This window comes from Hemiscyllium ocellatum, unplaced genomic scaffold (assembly GCF_020745735.1).
Source record: "Hemiscyllium ocellatum isolate sHemOce1 unplaced genomic scaffold, sHemOce1.pat.X.cur. scaffold_234_pat_ctg1, whole genome shotgun sequence".
In the NCBI taxonomy this organism is placed as follows: Eukaryota; Metazoa; Chordata; class Chondrichthyes; order Orectolobiformes; family Hemiscylliidae; genus Hemiscyllium; species Hemiscyllium ocellatum.
In genome coordinates this window covers 373,416-396,109 of record NW_026868059.1, presented here as the reverse complement: position 1 = coordinate 396,109, position 22,694 = coordinate 373,416, and the positions used below count along the sequence as shown (strand labels likewise).

General features: G+C 44.5%; 10 non-coding genes across 10 annotated transcripts; all 10 read right to left on the bottom strand.

The window, feature by feature from the left end:
- Positions 1–1,446: 1,446 nt before the first annotated feature.
- trnai-aau (transfer RNA isoleucine (anticodon AAU)) lies at positions 1,447–1,520 on the bottom strand. Its single transcript has one exon. It is a non-coding gene; the product is annotated as a tRNA-Ile (tRNA).
- A 2,219-nt stretch (positions 1,521–3,739) lies between these two features.
- trnai-aau (transfer RNA isoleucine (anticodon AAU)) lies at positions 3,740–3,813 on the bottom strand. Its single transcript has one exon. It is a non-coding gene; the product is annotated as a tRNA-Ile (tRNA).
- A 2,219-nt stretch (positions 3,814–6,032) lies between these two features.
- On the bottom strand, positions 6,033–6,106 carry trnai-aau (transfer RNA isoleucine (anticodon AAU)). The gene has a single exon. It is a non-coding gene; the product is annotated as a tRNA-Ile (tRNA).
- A 2,218-nt stretch (positions 6,107–8,324) lies between these two features.
- trnai-aau (transfer RNA isoleucine (anticodon AAU)) lies at positions 8,325–8,398 on the bottom strand. The gene has a single exon. It is a non-coding gene; the product is annotated as a tRNA-Ile (tRNA).
- Positions 8,399–10,617: 2,219 nt separating this feature from the next.
- On the bottom strand, positions 10,618–10,691 carry trnai-aau (transfer RNA isoleucine (anticodon AAU)). Its single transcript has one exon. It is a non-coding gene; the product is annotated as a tRNA-Ile (tRNA).
- A 2,218-nt stretch (positions 10,692–12,909) lies between these two features.
- Positions 12,910–12,983, bottom strand: trnai-aau (transfer RNA isoleucine (anticodon AAU)). Its single transcript has one exon. It is a non-coding gene; the product is annotated as a tRNA-Ile (tRNA).
- Positions 12,984–15,202: 2,219 nt separating this feature from the next.
- On the bottom strand, positions 15,203–15,276 carry trnai-aau (transfer RNA isoleucine (anticodon AAU)). Its single transcript has one exon. It is a non-coding gene; the product is annotated as a tRNA-Ile (tRNA).
- Positions 15,277–17,494: 2,218 nt separating this feature from the next.
- On the bottom strand, positions 17,495–17,568 carry trnai-aau (transfer RNA isoleucine (anticodon AAU)). The gene has a single exon. It is a non-coding gene; the product is annotated as a tRNA-Ile (tRNA).
- A 2,218-nt stretch (positions 17,569–19,786) lies between these two features.
- trnai-aau (transfer RNA isoleucine (anticodon AAU)) lies at positions 19,787–19,860 on the bottom strand. Its single transcript has one exon. It is a non-coding gene; the product is annotated as a tRNA-Ile (tRNA).
- A 2,217-nt stretch (positions 19,861–22,077) lies between these two features.
- On the bottom strand, positions 22,078–22,151 carry trnai-aau (transfer RNA isoleucine (anticodon AAU)). Its single transcript has one exon. It is a non-coding gene; the product is annotated as a tRNA-Ile (tRNA).
- Between the last annotated feature and the right edge of the window lie 543 nt (positions 22,152–22,694).

Sequence of the window (22,694 nt, the reverse complement as noted above, 5' to 3'; positions counted from 1 at the left end):
GGGCAGTGCAGCACGACAGGGTATAAATCTGGTGTGGGAGGGTGAGAATTCGACAGGCAGTGAGGAGCAACGGCGTCACGCAAAGGGTGGTGAGTGTCTGCAATAAGTTGCCGGACGAGCTGGTGATGGCTGTTACAATTCCAATATTTTTAAGGAATTTGGATGTGTATTTGAATCGGAAGGGTTTAGAGAGACATGGGTCAAGTGCATGCAATCGTGGCTGGATCAGTTGAGGATATCTGTTCGGAATGGACGAGCCAGACCGAAGATTGTGTTTTCAGTGCTGTCCATATCTAATGGCTCTATGATATTGCAGGTGAAATGATAAAAGAGATGAATAAAATAATGAAGTAAAATTGTCTGAAGTTGTTAAATTCAAACAACTTCAGATAATTTTATTTCAATTATTTTACTTACCTTTTTTATTTGCGTTTTTCTCACTGTTGTGTACCTCTTATTTCTTGATTGTCTCTCTTTCTGTCGCTTCCCACTCTGTCAATACATTTTTCCTCTCCTCTTCCCGCTTTGCTACGCTTCTCCCCTGTTTTCCATTTTGTCTCTGTTTCACACATCCCCCACATATTTTGTCTCGTAACACTGGCTTCAGCCTTGGTCATTCGCGGCTCCTAATCTCCCTTTAATCTCTCCGTGCACTGTCATTATCACCTTTGCATCTGGAGCCTTGACTCACCTTCTCTCAGCCTGGTGTTAATAGCTCTGTAAATCTCCCCTTTTTTCAAAATCTTTACCAAAGGGTCAGTTAGACTCGAAACGTCAACTCTTTTCTCTCCTTGCAGATGGTGCCAGACCTGCTGAGATTTTCCAGCATTTTCTCTTTTGGTTTCGAATTCCAGCATCTGCAGTAATTTGCTTTTATTAATGACTCTGTGATATTGCTGGGGATATGATGACTCCAGTGTCGATGCATGAGAGGTGAGCAAGCGAATGAATTCCCTCTGGAAGTCGCGGGAAATGGAGTAACAGAGATCCAGGAAAATGCATTGAACGAATCTTTGAAGTGAATTGAAGCCTGAACTCTGGTTCTCCTCCGAGACTGTGCCAGGTCGACTTAATACTTTATATATTTCATGTTTTGCATTTCTTTGTGAAAACAATTGAGACTGATTGATTTGCTGCAGACAACATCCACCAGTCATCATGGGTACGGTGATCGAGTTGTGCGTCTATCCCTGTCAAATGTTTTATTGCGCCGGTGAGGCTTTCTGCTTGGTGATTTTGTGGTTTCGTGGTGCACTTTGTTTGGAAATACAGCAACGCAGCTGAGATCCGGCATAGGACCAACGAGTTGATGTTCCATGACAGCGATGGTCGGCTTTCGAATGAATACACATCTGAATCGATCATGTGACAAGTTCTTGCAGACGGTGAAAGCAAAAGCCACGACCAACCTTGACACAGCACAGCTGACGAGACGAGCGCTGCACATGGTCAGTGTGGGGATTGAACCCACGACCTTGGCGTTATTAGCACCACGCTCTAACCAGCTGAGCTAACCGACCGACAGAGCCCAGCGCTCAAAACAAAGGCTTATATTGCCTGCGCTCACAACCACGGCGGCTATTCGTTTTCTGATTTGCAATCGATCGCATGATCGTCTGAAGTATTTCCATCCGTTGCAAAGTTTTTTAAACAAAAAAAAACATTGACTCTTCCGAACGCGCACACTCGAGGTAACCATTTGCTCTGATATTCAAAATTAAGCACAATGTTCGGACGCATGCAATTTCAATCGCAATGCCACCAGCTCAGCTGCAGCTTGTCATGTTGACAAATATCATCTGGTTGAGACGTACCTTCAACGATCGCTCACTGTGCTTCTGGAAACTCACAGACCTTTGGAGTCAGGGTTACGTGCTGCTGATAAACTGCTGCGAACCTTATGCCAAATGCATTGGAATTGTAACCCAACTGTGGGATTCTTTCTGCTCCCGAAGGACGCAGTTGCTTTAGAGACAGCAACAGCGCAGAACTCAATTGCACGTTTTGCTCAATGACTCATGTTGCTTTTGCAATCTTCGTTTGACAGCATATTTAGCAGGTTATCACGCCTTCCTGCAGCGTTTGTCAGCGACAGATCAGCTGCTAAGATGACTGCTTCAGACAGCATGCTACATCCTACATTTGAAAATGGAAAAGGTGCAAACGCTTACAGGCTGAACACTCTCTCACTATTTTGCCTGGCGCGTCAGAGGCTGGGAGCTGACCTTATGAAGGTTTTTCAATCATGAGGGGCATTTTTCGGGTAAATAGATAAGTTCGTTTCGCTCAGGTGGGGCAGTGCAGCACGACAGGGTATAAATCTGGTGTGGGAGGGTGAGAATTCGACAGGCAGTGAGGAGCAACGGCGTCACGCAAAGGGTGGTGAGTGTCTGCAATAAGTTGCCGGACGAGCTGGTGATGGCTGTTACAATTCCAATATTTTTAAGGAATTTGGATGTGTATTTGAATCGGAAGGGTTTAGAGAGACATGGGTCAAGTGCATGCAATCGTGGCTGGATCAGTTGAGGATATCTGTTCGGAATGGACGAGCCAGACCGAAGATTGTGTTTTCAGTGCTGTCCATATCTAATGGCTCTATGATATTGCAGGTGAAATGATAAAAGAGATGAATAAAATAATGAAGTAAAATTGTCTGAAGTTGTTAAATTCAAACAACTTCAGATAATTTTATTTCAATTATTTTACTTACCTTTTTTATTTGCGTTTTTCTCACTGTTGTGTACCTCTTATTTCTTGATTGTCTCTCTTTCTGTCGCTTCCCACTCTGTCAATACATTTTTCCTCTCCTCTTCCCGCTTTGCTACGCTTCTCCCCTGTTTTCCATTTTGTCTCTGTTTCACACATCCCCCACATATTTTGTCTCGTAACACTGGCTTCAGCCTTGGTCATTCGCGGCTCCTAATCTCCCTTTAATCTCTCCGTGCACTGTCATTATCACCTTTGCATCTGGAGCCTTGACTCACCTTCTCTCAGCCTGGTGTTAATAGCTCTGTAAATCTCCCCTTTTTTCAAAATCTTTACCAAAGGGTCAGTTAGACTCGAAACGTCAACTCTTTTCTCTCCTTGCAGATGGTGCCAGACCTGCTGAGATTTTCCAGCATTTTCTCTTTTGGTTTCGAATTCCAGCATCTGCAGTAATTTGCTTTTATTAATGACTCTGTGATATTGCTGGGGATATGATGACTCCAGTGTCGATGCATGAGAGGTGAGCAAGCGAATGAATTCCCTCTGGAAGTCGCGGGAAATGGAGTAACAGAGATCCAGGAAAATGCATTGAACGAATCTTTGAAGTGAATTGAAGCCTGAACTCTGGTTCTCCTCCGAGACTGTGCCAGGTCGACTTAATACTTTATATATTTCATGTTTTGCATTTCTTTGTGAAAACAATTGAGACTGATTGATTTGCTGCAGACAACATCCACCAGTCATCATGGGTACGGTGATCGAGTTGTGCGTCTATCCCTGTCAAATGTTTTATTGCGCCGGTGAGGCTTTCTGCTTGGTGATTTTGTGGTTTCGTGGTGCACTTTGTTTGGAAATACAGCAACGCAGCTGAGATCCGGCATAGGACCAACGAGTTGATGTTCCATGACAGCGATGGTCGGCTTTCGAATGAATACACATCTGAATCGATCATGTGACAAGTTCTTGCAGACGGTGAAAGCAAAAGCCACGACCAACCTTGACACAGCACAGCTGACGAGACGAGCGCTGCACATGGTCAGTGTGGGGATTGAACCCACGACCTTGGCGTTATTAGCACCACGCTCTAACCAGCTGAGCTAACCGACCGACAGAGCCCAGCGCTCAAAACAAAGGCTTATATTGCCTGCGCTCACAACCACGGCGGCTATTCGTTTTCTGATTTGCAATCGATCGCATGATCGTCTGAAGTATTTCCATCCGTTGCAAAGTTTTTTAAACAAAAAAAAACATTGACTCTTCCGAACGCGCACACTCGAGGTAACCATTTGCTCTGATATTCAAAATTAAGCACAATGTTCGGACGCATGCAATTTCAATCGCAATGCCACCAGCTCAGCTGCAGCTTGTCATGTTGACAAATATCATCTGGTTGAGACGTACCTTCAACGATCGCTCACTGTGCTTCTGGAAACTCACAGACCTTTGGAGTCAGGGTTACGTGCTGCTGATAAACTGCTGCGAACCTTATGCCAAATGCATTGGAATTGTAACCCAACTGTGGGATTCTTTCTGCTCCCGAAGGACGCAGTTGCTTTAGAGACAGCAACAGCGCAGAACTCAATTGCACGTTTTGCTCAATGACTCATGTTGCTTTTGCAATCTTCGTTTGACAGCATATTTAGCAGGTTATCACGCCTTCCTGCAGCGTTTGTCAGCGACAGATCAGCTGCTAAGATGACTGCTTCAGACAGCATGCTACATCCTACATTTGAAAATGGAAAAGGTGCAAACGCTTACAGGCTGAACACTCTCTCACTATTTTGCCTGGCGCGTCAGAGGCTGGGAGCTGACCTTATGAAGGTTTTTCAATCATGAGGGGCATTTTTCGGGTAAATAGATAAGTTCGTTTCGCTCAGGTGGGGCAGTGCAGCACGACAGGGTATAAATCTGGTGTGGGAGGGTGAGAATTCGACAGGCAGTGAGGAGCAACGGCGTCACGCAAAGGGTGGTGAGTGTCTGCAATAAGTTGCCGGACGAGCTGGTGATGGCTGTTACAATTCCAATATTTTTAAGGAATTTGGATGTGTATTTGAATCGGAAGGGTTTAGAGAGACATGGGTCAAGTGCATGCAATCGTGGCTGGATCAGTTGAGGATATCTGTTCGGAATGGACGAGCCAGACCGAAGATTGTGTTTTCAGTGCTGTCCATATCTAATGGCTCTATGATATTGCAGGTGAAATGATAAAAGAGATGAATAAAATAATGAAGTAAAATTGTCTGAAGTTGTTAAATTCAAACAACTTCAGATAATTTTATTTCAATTATTTTACTTACCTTTTTTATTTGCGTTTTTCTCACTGTTGTGTACCTCTTATTTCTTGATTGTCTCTCTTTCTGTCGCTTCCCACTCTGTCAATACATTTTTCCTCTCCTCTTCCCGCTTTGCTACGCTTCTCCCCTGTTTTCCATTTTGTCTCTGTTTCACACATCCCCCACATATTTTGTCTCGTAACACTGGCTTCAGCCTTGGTCATTCGCGGCTCCTAATCTCCCTTTAATCTCTCCGTGCACTGTCATTATCACCTTTGCATCTGGAGCCTTGACTCACCTTCTCTCAGCCTGGTGTTAATAGCTCTGTAAATCTCCCCTTTTTTCAAAATCTTTACCAAAGGGTCAGTTAGACTCGAAACGTCAACTCTTTTCTCTCCTTGCAGATGGTGCCAGACCTGCTGAGATTTTCCAGCATTTTCTCTTTTGGTTTCGAATTCCAGCATCTGCAGTAATTTGCTTTTATTAATGACTCTGTGATATTGCTGGGGATATGATGACTCCAGTGTCGATGCATGAGAGGTGAGCAAGCGAATGAATTCCCTCTGGAAGTCGCGGGAAATGGAGTAACAGAGATCCAGGAAAATGCATTGAACGAATCTTTGAAGTGAATTGAAGCCTGAACTCTGGTTCTCCTCCGAGACTGTGCCAGGTCGACTTAATACTTTATATATTTCATGTTTTGCATTTCTTTGTGAAAACAATTGAGACTGATTGATTTGCTGCAGACAACATCCACCAGTCATCATGGGTACGGTGATCGAGTTGTGCGTCTATCCCTGTCAAATGTTTTATTGCGCCGGTGAGGCTTTCTGCTTGGTGATTTTGTGGTTTCGTGGTGCACTTTGTTTGGAAATACAGCAACGCAGCTGAGATCCGGCATAGGACCAACGAGTTGATGTTCCATGACAGCGATGGTCGGCTTTCGAATGAATACACATCTGAATCGATCATGTGACAAGTTCTTGCAGACGGTGAAAGCAAAAGCCACGACCAACCTTGACACAGCACAGCTGACGAGACGAGCGCTGCACATGGTCAGTGTGGGGATTGAACCCACGACCTTGGCGTTATTAGCACCACGCTCTAACCAGCTGAGCTAACCGACCGACAGAGCCCAGCGCTCAAAACAAAGGCTTATATTGCCTGCGCTCACAACCACGGCGGCTATTCGTTTTCTGATTTGCAATCGATCGCATGATCGGCTGAAGTATTTCCATCCGTTGCAAAGTTTTTTAAACAAAAAAAACATTGACTCTTCCGAACGCGCACACTCGAGGTAACCATTTGCTCTGATATTCAAAATTAAGCACAATGTTCGGACGCATGCAATTTCAATCGCAATGCCACCAGCTCAGCTGCAGCTTGTCATGTTGACAAATATCATCTGGTTGAGACGTACCTTCAACGATCGCTCACTGTGCTTCTGGAAACTCACAGACCTTTGGAGTCAGGGTTACGTGCTGCTGATAAACTGCTGCGAACCTTATGCCAAATGCATTGGAATTGTAACCCAACTGTGGGATTCTTTCTGCTCCCGAAGGACGCAGTTGCTTTAGAGACAGCAACAGCGCAGAACTCAATTGCACGTTTTGCTCAATGACTCATGTTGCTTTTGCAATCTTCGTTTGACAGCATATTTAGCAGGTTATCACGCCTTCCTGCAGCGTTTGTCAGCGACAGATCAGCTGCTAAGATGACTGCTTCAGACAGCATGCTACATCCTACATTTGAAAATGGAAAAGGTGCAAACGCTTACAGGCTGAACACTCTCTCACTATTTTGCCTGGCGCGTCAGAGGCTGGGAGCTGACCTTATGAAGGTTTTTCAATCATGAGGGGCATTTTTCGGGTAAATAGATAAGTTCGTTTCGCTCAGGTGGGGCAGTGCAGCACGACAGGGTATAAATCTGGTGTGGGAGGGTGAGAATTCGACAGGCAGTGAGGAGCAACGGCGTCACGCAAAGGGTGGTGAGTGTCTGCAATAAGTTGCCGGACGAGCTGGTGATGGCTGTTACAATTCCAATATTTTTAAGGAATTTGGATGTGTATTTGAATCGGAAGGGTTTAGAGAGACATGGGTCAAGTGCATGCAATCGTGGCTGGATCAGTTGAGGATATCTGTTCGGAATGGACGAGCCAGACCGAAGATTGTGTTTTCAGTGCTGTCCATATCTAATGGCTCTATGATATTGCAGGTGAAATGATAAAAGAGATGAATAAAATAATGAAGTAAAATTGTCTGAAGTTGTTAAATTCAAACAACTTCAGATAATTTTATTTCAATTATTTTACTTACCTTTTTTATTTGCGTTTTTCTCACTGTTGTGTACCTCTTATTTCTTGATTGTCTCTCTTTCTGTCGCTTCCCACTCTGTCAATACATTTTTCCTCTCCTCTTCCCGCTTTGCTACGCTTCTCCCCTGTTTTCCATTTTGTCTCTGTTTCACACATCCCCCACATATTTTGTCTCGTAACACTGGCTTCAGCCTTGGTCATTCGCGGCTCCTAATCTCCCTTTAATCTCTCCGTGCACTGTCATTATCACCTTTGCATCTGGAGCCTTGACTCACCTTCTCTCAGCCTGGTGTTAATAGCTCTGTAAATCTCCCCTTTTTTCAAAATCTTTACCAAAGGGTCAGTTAGACTCGAAACGTCAACTCTTTTCTCTCCTTGCAGATGGTGCCAGACCTGCTGAGATTTTCCAGCATTTTCTCTTTTGGTTTCGAATTCCAGCATCTGCAGTAATTTGCTTTTATTAATGACTCTGTGATATTGCTGGGGATATGATGACTCCAGTGTCGATGCATGAGAGGTGAGCAAGCGAATGAATTCCCTCTGGAAGTCGCGGGAAATGGAGTAACAGAGATCCAGGAAAATGCATTGAACGAATCTTTGAAGTGAATTGAAGCCTGAACTCTGGTTCTCCTCCGAGACTGTGCCAGGTCGACTTAATACTTTATATATTTCATGTTTTGCATTTCTTTGTGAAAACAATTGAGACTGATTGATTTGCTGCAGACAACATCCACCAGTCATCATGGGTACGGTGATCGAGTTGTGCGTCTATCCCTGTCAAATGTTTTATTGCGCCGGTGAGGCTTTCTGCTTGGTGATTTTGTGGTTTCGTGGTGCACTTTGTTTGGAAATACAGCAACGCAGCTGAGATCCGGCATAGGACCAACGAGTTGATGTTCCATGACAGCGATGGTCGGCTTTCGAATGAATACACATCTGAATCGATCATGTGACAAGTTCTTGCAGACGGTGAAAGCAAAAGCCACGACCAACCTTGACACAGCACAGCTGACGAGACGAGCGCTGCACATGGTCAGTGTGGGGATTGAACCCACGACCTTGGCGTTATTAGCACCACGCTCTAACCAGCTGAGCTAACCGACCGACAGAGCCCAGCGCTCAAAACAAAGGCTTATATTGCCTGCGCTCACAACCACGGCGGCTATTCGTTTTCTGATTTGCAATCGATCGCATGATCGTCTGAAGTATTTCCATCCGTTGCAAAGTTTTTTAAACAAAAAAAAACATTGACTCTTCCGAACGCGCACACTCGAGGTAACCATTTGCTCTGATATTCAAAATTAAGCACAATGTTCGGACGCATGCAATTTCAATCGCAATGCCACCAGCTCAGCTGCAGCTTGTCATGTTGACAAATATCATCTGGTTGAGACGTACCTTCAACGATCGCTCACTGTGCTTCTGGAAACTCACAGACCTTTGGAGTCAGGGTTACGTGCTGCTGATAAACTGCTGCGAACCTTATGCCAAATGCATTGGAATTGTAACCCAACTGTGGGATTCTTTCTGCTCCCGAAGGACGCAGTTGCTTTAGAGACAGCAACAGCGCAGAACTCAATTGCACGTTTTGCTCAATGACTCATGTTGCTTTTGCAATCTTCGTTTGACAGCATATTTAGCAGGTTATCACGCCTTCCTGCAGCGTTTGTCAGCGACAGATCAGCTGCTAAGATGACTGCTTCAGACAGCATGCTACATCCTACATTTGAAAATGGAAAAGGTGCAAACGCTTACAGGCTGAACACTCTCTCACTATTTTGCCTGGCGCGTCAGAGGCTGGGAGCTGACCTTATGAAGGTTTTTCAATCATGAGGGGCATTTTTCGGGTAAATAGATAAGTTCGTTTCGCTCAGGTGGGGCAGTGCAGCACGACAGGGTATAAATCTGGTGTGGGAGGGTGAGAATTCGACAGGCAGTGAGGAGCAACGGCGTCACGCAAAGGGTGGTGAGTGTCTGCAATAAGTTGCCGGACGAGCTGGTGATGGCTGTTACAATTCCAATATTTTTAAGGAATTTGGATGTGTATTTGAATCGGAAGGGTTTAGAGAGACATGGGTCAAGTGCATGCAATCGTGGCTGGATCAGTTGAGGATATCTGTTCGGAATGGACGAGCCAGACCGAAGATTGTGTTTTCAGTGCTGTCCATATCTAATGGCTCTATGATATTGCAGGTGAAATGATAAAAGAGATGAATAAAATAATGAAGTAAAATTGTCTGAAGTTGTTAAATTCAAACAACTTCAGATAATTTTATTTCAATTATTTTACTTACCTTTTTTATTTGCGTTTTTCTCACTGTTGTGTACCTCTTATTTCTTGATTGTCTCTCTTTCTGTCGCTTCCCACTCTGTCAATACATTTTTCCTCTCCTCTTCCCGCTTTGCTACGCTTCTCCCCTGTTTTCCATTTTGTCTCTGTTTCACACATCCCCCACATATTTTGTCTCGTAACACTGGCTTCAGCCTTGGTCATTCGCGGCTCCTAATCTCCCTTTAATCTCTCCGTGCACTGTCATTATCACCTTTGCATCTGGAGCCTTGACTCACCTTCTCTCAGCCTGGTGTTAATAGCTCTGTAAATCTCCCCTTTTTTCAAAATCTTTACCAAAGGGTCAGTTAGACTCGAAACGTCAACTCTTTTCTCTCCTTGCAGATGGTGCCAGACCTGCTGAGATTTTCCAGCATTTTCTCTTTTGGTTTCGAATTCCAGCATCTGCAGTAATTTGCTTTTATTAATGACTCTGTGATATTGCTGGGGATATGATGACTCCAGTGTCGATGCATGAGAGGTGAGCAAGCGAATGAATTCCCTCTGGAAGTCGCGGGAAATGGAGTAACAGAGATCCAGGAAAATGCATTGAACGAATCTTTGAAGTGAATTGAAGCCTGAACTCTGGTTCTCCTCCGAGACTGTGCCAGGTCGACTTAATACTTTATATATTTCATGTTTTGCATTTCTTTGTGAAAACAATTGAGACTGATTGATTTGCTGCAGACAACATCCACCAGTCATCATGGGTACGGTGATCGAGTTGTGCGTCTATCCCTGTCAAATGTTTTATTGCGCCGGTGAGGCTTTCTGCTTGGTGATTTTGTGGTTTCGTGGTGCACTTTGTTTGGAAATACAGCAACGCAGCTGAGATCCGGCATAGGACCAACGAGTTGATGTTCCATGACAGCGATGGTCGGCTTTCGAATGAATACACATCTGAATCGATCATGTGACAAGTTCTTGCAGACGGTGAAAGCAAAAGCCACGACCAACCTTGACACAGCACAGCTGACGAGACGAGCGCTGCACATGGTCAGTGTGGGGATTGAACCCACGACCTTGGCGTTATTAGCACCACGCTCTAACCAGCTGAGCTAACCGACCGACAGAGCCCAACGCTCAAAACAAAGGCTTATATTGCCTGCGCTCACAACCACGGCGGCTATTCGTTTTCTGATTTGCAATCGATCGCATGATCGTCTGAAGTATTTCCATCCATTGCAAAGTTTTTTAAACAAAAAAGACATTGACTCTTCCGAACGCGCACACTCGAGGTAACCATTTGCTCTGATATTCAAAATTAAGCACAATGTTCGGACGCATGCAATTTCAATCGCAATGCCACCAGCTCAGCTGCAGCTTGTCATGTTGACAAATATCATCTGGTTGAGACGTACCTTCAACGATCGCTCACTGTGCTTCTGGAAACTCACAGACCTTTGGAGTCAGGGTTACGTGCTGCTGATAAACTGCTGCGAACCTTATGCCAAATGCATTGGAATTGTAACCCAACTGTGGGATTCTTTCTGCTCCCGAAGGACGCAGTTGCTTTAGAGTCAGCAACAGCGCAGAACTCAATTGCACGTTTTGCTCAATGACTCATGTTGCTTTTGCAATCTTCGTTTGACAGCATATTTAGCAGGTTATCACGCCTTCCTGCAGCGTTTGTCAGCGACAGATCAGCTGCTAAGATGACTGCTTCAGACAGCATGCTACATCCTACATTTGAAAATGGAAAAGGTGCAAACGCTTACAGGCTGAACACTCTCTCACTATTTTGCCTGGCGCGTCAGAGGCTGGGAGCTGACCTTATGAAGGTTTTTCAATCATGAGGGGCATTTTTCGGGTAAATAGATAAGTTCGTTTCGCTCAGGTGGGGCAGTGCAGCACGACAGGGTATAAATCTGGTGTGGGAGGGTGAGAATTCGACAGGCAGTGAGGAGCAACGGCGTCACGCAAAGGGTGGTGAGTGTCTGCAATAAGTTGCCGGACGAGCTGGTGATGGCTGTTACAATTCCAATATTTTTAAGGAATTTGGATGTGTATTTGAATCGGAAGGGTTTAGAGAGACATGGGTCAAGTGCATGCAATCGTGGCTGGATCAGTTGAGGATATCTGTTCGGAATGGACGAGCCAGACCGAAGATTGTGTTTTCAGTGCTGTCCATATCTAATGGCTCTATGATATTGCAGGTGAAATGATAAAAGAGATGAATAAAATAATGAAGTAAAATTGTCTGAAGTTGTTAAATTCAAACAACTTCAGATAATTTTATTTCAATTATTTTACTTACCTTTTTTATTTGCGTTTTTCTCACTGTTGTGTACCTCTTATTTCTTGATTGTCTCTCTTTCTGTCGCTTCCCACTCTGTCAATACATTTTTCCTCTCCTCTTCCCGCTTTGCTACGCTTCTCCCCTGTTTTCCATTTTGTCTCTGTTTCACACATCCCCCACATATTTTGTCTCGTAACACTGGCTTCAGCCTTGGTCATTCGCGGCTCCTAATCTCCCTTTAATCTCTCCGTGCACTGTCATTATCACCTTTGCATCTGGAGCCTTGACTCACCTTCTCTCAGCCTGGTGTTAATAGCTCTGTAAATCTCCCCTTTTTTCAAAATCTTTACCAAAGGGTCAGTTAGACTCGAAACGTCAACTCTTTTCTCTCCTTGCAGATGGTGCCAGACCTGCTGAGATTTTCCAGCATTTTCTCTTTTGGTTTCGAATTCCAGCATCTGCAGTAATTTGCTTTTATTAATGACTCTGTGATATTGCTGGGGATATGATGACTCCAGTGTCGATGCATGAGAGGTGAGCAAGCGAATGAATTCCCTCTGGAAGTCGCGGGAAATGGAGTAACAGAGATCCAGGAAAATGCATTGAACGAATCTTTGAAGTGAATTGAAGCCTGAACTCTGGTTCTCCTCCGAGACTGTGCCAGGTCGACTTAATACTTTATATATTTCATGTTTTGCATTTCTTTGTGAAAACAATTGAGACTGATTGATTTGCTGCAGACAACATCCACCAGTCATCATGGGTACGGTGATCGAGTTGTGCGTCTATCCCTGTCAAATGTTTTATTGCGCCGGTGAGGCTTTCTGCTTGGTGATTTTGTGGTTTCGTGGTGCACTTTGTTTGGAAATACAGCAACGCAGCTGAGATCCGGCATAGGACCAACGAGTTGATGTTCCATGACAGCGATGGTCGGCTTTCGAATGAATACACATCTGAATCGATCATGTGACAAGTTCTTGCAGACGGTGAAAGCAAAAGCCACGACCAACCTTGACACAGCACAGCTGACGAGACGAGCGCTGCACATGGTCAGTGTGGGGATTGAACCCACGACCTTGGCGTTATTAGCACCACGCTCTAACCAGCTGAGCTAACCGACCGACAGAGCCCAGCGCTCAAAACAAAGGCTTATATTGCCTGCGCTCACAACCACGGCGGCTATTCGTTTTCTGATTTGCAATCGATCGCATGATCGTCTGAAGTATTTCCATCCGTTGCAAAGTTTTTTAAACAAAAAAAAACATTGACTCTTCCGAACGCGCACACTCGAGGTAACCATTTGCTCTGATATTCAAAATTAAGCACAATGTTCGGACGCATGCAATTTCAATCGCAATGCCACCAGCTCAGCTGCAGCTTGTCATGTTGACAAATATCATCTGGTTGAGACGTACCTTCAACGATCGCTCACTGTGCTTCTGGAAACTCACAGACCTTTGGAGTCAGGGTTACGTGCTGCTGATAAACTGCTGCGAACCTTATGCCAAATGCATTGGAATTGTAACCCAACTGTGGGATTCTTTCTGCTCCCGAAGGACGCAGTTGCTTTAGAGTCAGCAACAGCGCAGAACTCAATTGCACGTTTTGCTCAATGACTCATGTTGCTTTTGCAATCTTCGTTTGACAGCATATTTAGCAGGTTATCACGCCTTCCTGCAGCGTTTGTCAGCGACAGATCAGCTGCTAAGATGACTGCTTCAGACAGCATGCTACATCCTACATTTGAAAATGGAAAAGGTGCAAACGCTTACAGGCTGAACACTCTCTCACTATTTTGCCTGGCGCGTCAGAGGCTGGGAGCTGACCTTATGAAGGTTTTTCAATCATGAGGGGCATTTTTCGGGTAAATAGATAAGTTCGTTTCGCTCAGGTGGGGCAGTGCAGCACGACAGGGTATAAATCTGGTGTGGGAGGGTGAGAATTCGACAGGCAGTGAGGAGCAACGGCGTCACGCAAAGGGTGGTGAGTGTCTGCAATAAGTTGCCGGACGAGCTGGTGATGGCTGTTACAATTCCAATATTTTTAAGGAATTTGGATGTGTATTTGAATCGGAAGGGTTTAGAGAGACATGGGTCAAGTGCATGCAATCGTGGCTGGATCAGTTGAGGATATCTGTTCGGAATGGACGAGCCAGACCGAAGATTGTGTTTTCAGTGCTGTCCATATCTAATGGCTCTATGATATTGCAGGTGAAATGATAAAAGAGATGAATAAAATAATGAAGTAAAATTGTCTGAAGTTGTTAAATTCAAACAACTTCAGATAATTTTATTTCAATTATTTTACTTACCTTTTTTATTTGCGTTTTTCTCACTGTTGTGTACCTCTTATTTCTTGATTGTCTCTCTTTCTGTCGCTTCCCACTCTGTCAATACATTTTTCCTCTCCTCTTCCCGCTTTGCTACGCTTCTCCCCTGTTTTCCATTTTGTCTCTGTTTCACACATCCCCCACATATTTTGTCTCGTAACACTGGCTTCAGCCTTGGTCATTCGCGGCTCCTAATCTCCCTTTAATCTCTCCGTGCACTGTCATTATCACCTTTGCATCTGGAGCCTTGACTCACCTTCTCTCAGCCTGGTGTTAATAGCTCTGTAAATCTCCCCTTTTTTCAAAATCTTTACCAAAGGGTCAGTTAGACTCGAAACGTCAACTCTTTTCTCTCCTTGCAGATGGTGCCAGACCTGCTGAGATTTTCCAGCATTTTCTCTTTTGGTTTCGAATTCCAGCATCTGCAGTAATTTGCTTTTATTAATGACTCTGTGATATTGCTGGGGATATGATGACTCCAGTGTCGATGCATGAGAGGTGAGCAAGCGAATGAATTCCCTCTGGAAGTCGCGGGAAATGGAGTAACAGAGATCCAGGAAAATGCATTGAACGAATCTTTGAAGTGAATTGAAGCCTGAACTCTGGTTCTCCTCCGAGACTGTGCCAGGTCGACTTAATACTTTATATATTTCATGTTTTGCATTTCTTTGTGAAAACAATTGAGACTGATTGATTTGCTGCAGACAACATCCACCAGTCATCATGGGTACGGTGATCGAGTTGTGCGTCTATCCCTGTCAAATGTTTTATTGCGCCGGTGAGGCTTTCTGCTTGGTGATTTTGTGGTTTCGTGGTGCACTTTGTTTGGAAATACAGCAACGCAGCTGAGATCCGGCATAGGACCAACGAGTTGATGTTCCATGACAGCGATGGTCGGCTTTCGAATGAATACACATCTGAATCGATCATGTGACAAGTTCTTGCAGACGGTGAAAGCAAAAGCCACGACAAACCTTGACACAGCACAGCTGACGAGACGAGCGCTGCACATGGTCAGTGTGGGGATTGAACCCACGACCTTGGCGTTATTAGCACCACGCTCTAACCAGCTGAGCTAACCGACCGACAGAGCCCAGCGCTCAAAACAAAGGCTTATATTGCCTGCGCTCACAACCACGGCGGCTATTCGTTTTCTGATTTGCAATCGATCGCATGATCGTCTGAAGTATTTCCATCCGTTGCAAAGTTTTTTAACAAAAAAAAACATTGACTTTTCCGAACGCGCACACTCGAGGTAACCATTTGCTCTGATATCCAAAATTAAGCACAATGTTCGGACGCATGCAATTTCAATCGCAATGCCACCAGCTCAGCTGCAGCTTGTCATGTTGACAAATATCATCTGGTTGAGACGTACCTTCAACGATCGCTCACTGTGCTTCTGGAAACTCACAGACCTTTGGAGTCAGGGTTACGTGCTGCTGATAAACTGCTGCGAACCTTATGCCAAATGCATTGGAATTGTAACCCAACTGTGGGATTCTTTCTGCTCCCGAAGGACGCAGTTGCTTTAGAGTCAGCAACAGCGCAGAACTCAATTGCACGTTTTGCTCAATGACTCATGTTGCTTTTGCAATCTTCGTTTGACAGCATATTTAGCAGGTTATCACGCCTTCCTGCAGCGTTTGTCAGCGACAGATCAGCTGCTAAGATGACTGCTTCAGACAGCATGCTACATCCTACATTTGAAAATGGAAAAGGTGCAAACGCTTACAGGCTGAACACTCTCTCACTATTTTGCCTGGCGCGTCAGAGGCTGGGAGCTGACCTTATGAAGGTTTTTCAATCATGAGGGGCATTTTTCGGGTAAATAGATAAGTTCGTTTCGCTCAGGTGGGGCAGTGCAGCACGACAGGGTATAAATCTGGTGTGGGAGGGTGAGAATTCGACAGGCAGTGAGGAGCAACGGCGTCACGCAAAGGGTGGTGAGTGTCTGCAATAAGTTGCCGGACGAGCTGGTGATGGCTGTTACAATTCCAATATTTTTAAGGAATTTGGATGTGTATTTGAATCGGAAGGGTTTAGAGAGACATGGGTCAAGTGCATGCAATCGTGGCTGGATCAGTTGAGGATATCTGTTCGGAATGGACGAGCCAGACCGAAGATTGTGTTTTCAGTGCTGTCCATATCTAATGGCTCTATGATATTGCAGGTGAAATGATAAAAGAGATGAATAAAATAATGAAGTAAAATTGTCTGAAGTTGTTAAATTCAAACAACTTCAGATAATTTTATTTCAATTATTTTACTTACCTTTTTTATTTGCGTTTTTCTCACTGTTGTGTACCTCTTATTTCTTGATTGTCTCTCTTTCTGTCGCTTCCCACTCTGTCAATACATTTTTCCTCTCCTCTTCCCGCTTTGCTACGCTTCTCCCCTGTTTTCCATTTTGTCTCTGTTTCACACATCCCCCACATATTTTGTCTCGTAACACTGGCTTCAGCCTTGGTCATTCGCGGCTCCTAATCTCCCTTTAATCTCTCCGTGCACTGTCATTATCACCTTTGCATCTGGAGCCTTGACTCACCTTCTCTCAGCCTGGTGTTAATAGCTCTGTAAATCTCCCCTTTTTTCAAAATCTTTACCAAAGGGTCAGTTAGACTCGAAACGTCAACTCTTTTCTCTCCTTGCAGATGGTGCCAGACCTGCTGAGATTTTCCAGCATTTTCTCTTTTGGTTTCGAATTCCAGCATCTGCAGTAATTTGCTTTTATTAATGACTCTGTGATATTGCTGGGGATATGATGACTCCAGTGTCGATGCATGAGAGGTGAGCAAGCGAATGAATTCCCTCTGGAAGTCGCGGGAAATGGAGTAACAGAGATCCAGGAAAATGCGTTGAACGAATCTTTGAAGTGAATTGAAGCCTGAACTCTGGTTCTCCTCCGAGACTGTGCCAGGTCGACTTAATACTTTATATATTTCATGTTTTGCATTTCTTTGTGAAAACAATTGAGACTGATTGATTTGCTGCAGACAACATCCACCAGTCATCATGGGTACGGTGATCGAGTTGTGCGTCTATCCCTGTCAAATGTTTTATTGCGCCGGTGAGGCTTTCTGCTTGGTGATTTTGTGGTTTCGTGGTGCACTTTGTTTGGAAATACAGCAACGCAGCTGAGATCCGGCATAGGACCAACGAGTTGATGTTCCATGACAGCGATGGTCGGCTTTCGAATGAATACACATCTGAATCGATCATGTGACAAGTTCTTGCAGACGGTGAAAGCAAAAGCCACGACAAACCTTGACACAGCACAGCTGACGAGACGAGCGCTGCACATGGTCAGTGTGGGGATTGAACCCACGACCTTGGCGTTATTAGCACCACGCTCTAACCAGCTGAGCTAACCGACCGACAGAGCCCAGCGCTCAAAACAAAGGCTTATATTGCCTGCGCTCACAACCACGGCGGCTATTCGTTTTCTGATTTGCAATCGATCGCATGATCGTCTGAAGTATTTCCATCCGTTGCAAAGTTTTTTAACAAAAAAAAACATTGACTTTTCCGAACGCGCACACTCGAGGTAACCATTTGCTCTGATATCCAAAATTAAGCACAATGTTCGGACGCATGCAATTTCAATCGCAATGCCACCAGCTCAGCTGCAGCTTGTCATGTTGACAAATATCATCTGGTTGAGACGTACCTTCAACGATCGCTCACTGTGCTTCTGGAAACTCACAGACCTTTGGAGTCAGGGTTACGTGCTGCTGATAAACTGCTGCGAACCTTATGCCAAATGCATTGGAATTGTAACCCAACTGTGGGATTCTTTCTGCTCCCGAAGGACGCAGTTGCTTTAGAGTCAGCAACAGCGCAGAACTCAATTGCACGTTTTGCTCAATGACTCATGTTGCTTTTGCAATCTTCGTTTGACAGCATATTTAGCAGGTTATCACGCCTTCCTGCAGCGTTTGTCAGCGACAGATCAGCTGCTAAGATGACTGCTTCAGACAGCATGCTACATCCTACATTTGAAAATGGAAAAGGTGCAAACGCTTACAGGCTGAACACTCTCTCACTATTTTGCCTGGCGCGTCAGAGGCTGGGAGCTGACCTTATGAAGGTTTTTCAATCATGAGGGGCATTTTTCGGGTAAATAGATAAGTTCGTTTCGCTCAGGTGGGGCAGTGCAGCACGACAGGGTATAAATCTGGTGTGGGAGGGTGAGAATTCGACAGGCAGTGAGGAGCAACGGCGTCACGCAAAGGGTGGTGAGTGTCTGCAATAAGTTGCCGGACGAGCTGGTGATGGCTGTTACAATTCCAATATTTTTAAGGAATTTGGATGTGTATTTGAATCGGAAGGGTTTAGAGAGACATGGGTCAAGTGCATGCAATCGTGGCTGGATCAGTTGAGGATATCTGTTCGGAATGGACGAGCCAGACCGAAGATTGTGTTTTCAGTGCTGTCCATATCTAATGGCTCTATGATATTGCAGGTGAAATGATAAAAGAGATGAATAAAATAATGAAGTAAAATTGTCTGAAGTTGTTAAATTCAAACAACTTCAGATAATTTTATTTCAATTATTTTACTTACCTTTTTTATTTGCGTTTTTCTCACTGTTGTGTACCTCTTATTTCTTGATTGTCTCTCTTTCTGTCGCTTCCCACTCTGTCAATACATTTTTCCTCTCCTCTTCCCGCTTTGCTACGCTTCTCCCCTGTTTTCCATTTTGTCTCTGTTTCACACATCCCCCACATATTTTGTCTCGTAACACTGGCTTCAGCCTTGGTCATTCGCGGCTCCTAATCTCCCTTTAATCTCTCCGTGCACTGTCATTATCACCTTTGCATCTGGAGCCTTGACTCACCTTCTCTCAGCCTGGTGTTAATAGCTCTGTAAATCTCCCCTTTTTTCAAAATCTTTACCAAAGGGTCAGTTAGACTCGAAACGTCAACTCTTTTCTCTCCTTGCAGATGGTGCCAGACCTGCTGAGATTTTCCAGCATTTTCTCTTTTGGTTTCGAATTCCAGCATCTGCAGTAATTTGCTTTTATTAATGACTCTGTGATATTGCTGGGGATATGATGACTCCAGTGTCGATGCATGAGAGGTGAGCAAGCGAATGAATTCCCTCTGGAAGTCGCGGGAAATGGAGTAACAGAGATCCAGGAAAATGCGTTGAACGAATCTTTGAAGTGAATTGAAGCCTGAACTCTGGTTCTCCTCCGAGACTGTGCCAGGTCGACTTAATACTTTATATATTTCATGTTTTGCATTTCTTTGTGAAAACAATTGAGACTGATTGATTTGCTGCAGACAACATCCACCAGTCATCATGGGTACGGTGATCGAGTTGTGCGTCTATCCCTGTCAAATGTTTTATTGCGCCGGTGAGGCTTTCTGCTTGGTGATTTTGTGGTTTCGTGGTGCACTTTGTTTGGAAATACAGCAACGCAGCTGAGATCCGGCATAGGACCAACGAGTTGATGTTCCATGACAGCGATGGTCGGCTTTCGAATGAATACACATCTGAATCGATCATGTGACAAGTTCTTGCAGACGGTGAAAGCAAAAGCCACGACAAACCTTGACACAGCACAGCTGACGAGACGAGCGTTGCACATGGTCAGTGTGGGGATTGAACCCACGACCTTGGCGTTATTAGCACCACGCTCTAACCAGCTGAGCTAACCGACCGACGGAGCCCATCAGTCAAAACAAAGGCTTATATTGCCTGCGCTCACAACCACGGCGGCGATTCGTTTTCTGATTTGCAATCGATCGCATGATCGTCTGAAGTATTTCCATCCGTTGCAAAGTTTTTTAACAAAAAAAACATTGACTTTTCCGAACGCGCACACTCGAGGTAACCATTTGCTCTGATATCCAAAATTAAGCACAATGTTCGGACGCATGCAATTTCAATCGCAATGCCACCAGCTCAGCTGCAGCTTGTCATGTTGACAAATATCATCTGGTTGAGACGTACCTTCAACGATCGCTCACTGTGCTTCTGGAAACTCACAGACCTTTGGAGTCAGGGTTACGTGCTGCTGATAAACTGCTGCGAACCTTATGCCAAATGCATTGGAATTGTAACCCAACTGTGGGATTCTTTCTGCTCCCGAAGGACGCAGTTGCTTTAGAGTCAGCAACAGCGCAGAACTCAATTGCACGTTTTGCTCAATGACTCATGTTGCTTTTGCAATCTTCGTTTGACAGCATATTTAGCAGGTTATCACGCCTTCCTGCAGCGTTTGTCAGCGACAGATCAGCTGCTAAGATGACTGCTTCAGACAGCATGCTACATCCTACATTTGAAAATGGAAAAGGTGCAAACGCTTACAGGCTGAACACTCTCTCACTATTTTGCCTGGCGCGTCAGAGGCTGGGAGCTGACCTTATGAAGGTTTTTCAATCATGAGTGGCATTTTTCGGGTAAATAGATAAGTTCGTTTCGCTCAGGTGGGGCAGTGCAGCACGACAGGGTATAAATCTGGTGTGGGAGGGTGAGAATTCGACAGGCAGTGAGGAGCAACGGCGTCACGCAAAGGGTGGTGAGTGTCTGCAATAAGTTGCCGGACGAGCTGGTGATGGCTGGTACAATTCCAATATTTTTAAGGAATTTGGATGTGTATTTGAATCGGAAGGGTTTAGAGAGACATGGGTCAAGTGCATGCAATCGTGGCTGGATCAGTTGAGGATATCTGTTCGGAATGGACGAGCCAGACCGAAGATTGTGTTTTCAGTGCTGTCCATATCTAATGGCTCTATGATATTGCAGGTGAAATGATAAAAGAGATGAATAAAATAATGAAGTAAAATTGTCTGAAGTTGTTAAATTCAAACAACTTCAGATAATTTTATTTCAATTATTTTACTTACCTTTTTTATTTGCGTTTTTCTCACTGTTGTGTACCTCTTATTTCTTGATTGTCTCTCTTTCTGTCGCTTCCCACTCTGTCAATACATTTTTCCTCTCCTCTTCCCGCTTTGCTACGCTTCTCCCCTGTTTTCCATTTTGTCTCTGTTTCACACATCCCCCACATATTTTGTCTCGTAACACTGGCTTCAGCCTTGGTCATTCGCGGCTCCTAATCTCCCTTTAATCTCTCCGTGCACTGTCATTATCACCTTTGCATCTGGAGCCTTGACTCACCTTCTCTCAGCCTGGTGTTAATAGCTCTGTAAATCTCCCCTTTTTTCAAAATCTTTACCAAAGGGTCAGTTAGACTCGAAACGTCAACTCTTTTCTCTCCTTGCAGATGGTGCCAGACCTGCTGAGATTTTCCAGCATTTTCTCTTTTGGTTTCGAATTCCAGCATCTGCAGTAATTTGCTTTTATTAATGACTCTGTGATATTGCTGGGGATATGATGACTCCAGTGTCGATGCATGAGAGGTGAGCAAGCGAATGAATTCCCTCTGGAAGTCGCGGGAAATGGAGTAACAGAGATCCAGGAAAATGCGTTGAACGAATCTTTGAAGTGAATTGAAGCCTGAACTCTGGTTCTCCTCCGAGACTGTGCCAGGTCGACTTAATACTTTATATATTTCATGTTTTGCATTTCTTTGTGAAAACAATTGAGACTGATTGATTTGCTGCAGACAACATCCACCAGTCATCATGGGTACGGTGATCGAGTTGTGCGTCTATCCCTGTCAAATGTTTTATTGCGCCGGTGAGGCTTTCTGCTTGGTGATTTTGTGGTTTCGTGGTGCACTTTGTTTGGAAATACAGCAACGCAGCTGAGATCCGGCATAGGACCAACGAGTTGATGTTCCATGACAGCGATGGTCGGCTTTCGAATGAATACACATCTGAATCGATCATGTGACAAGTTCTTGCAGACGGTGAAAGCAAAAGCCACGACAAACCTTGACACAGCACAGCTGACGAGACGAGCGCTGCACATGGTCAGTGTGGGGATTGAACCCACGACCTTGGCGTTATTAGCACCACGCTCTAACCAGCTGAGCTAACCGACCGACGGAGCCCGTCGGTCAAAACAAAGGCTTATATTGCCTGCGCTCACAACCACGGCGGCTATTCTTTTTCTGATTTGCAATCAGACAAATGAAATGTTAAGGATGAGAGCATAGGAGAACAAGAACATCAGAGCACAAGCGATTAAGAAAATGAATACTCAAATTCAAGATCAAAGCAATAAGAATAACACTGACTGATAAAATAATACCATACGGACATATGGGTAGAATGGAAAACAGAATATCAAAGAGGAAGAACATAAGAGACTAAGAACACAACAGAATAAGAACATAACATGATGAGAACATAATGAAATACGTACAATAGCGACTTAGAAAATAAGTGTCTTGGCGAAAAAGAACAAAAGAGAACAGGAAGATAAGACATTACAAACAGAAGTGATTAACAAGGTCAGAGCATAAGATCATACGGGAATAAGAAAATAAGAACAAAATAGCATTTGCGAACACTAAAATGAGAACACGAGAGAAAAACTACACAAGACAAGAATAGAAAAAATAATACAGATGTTAGAGCGGGCA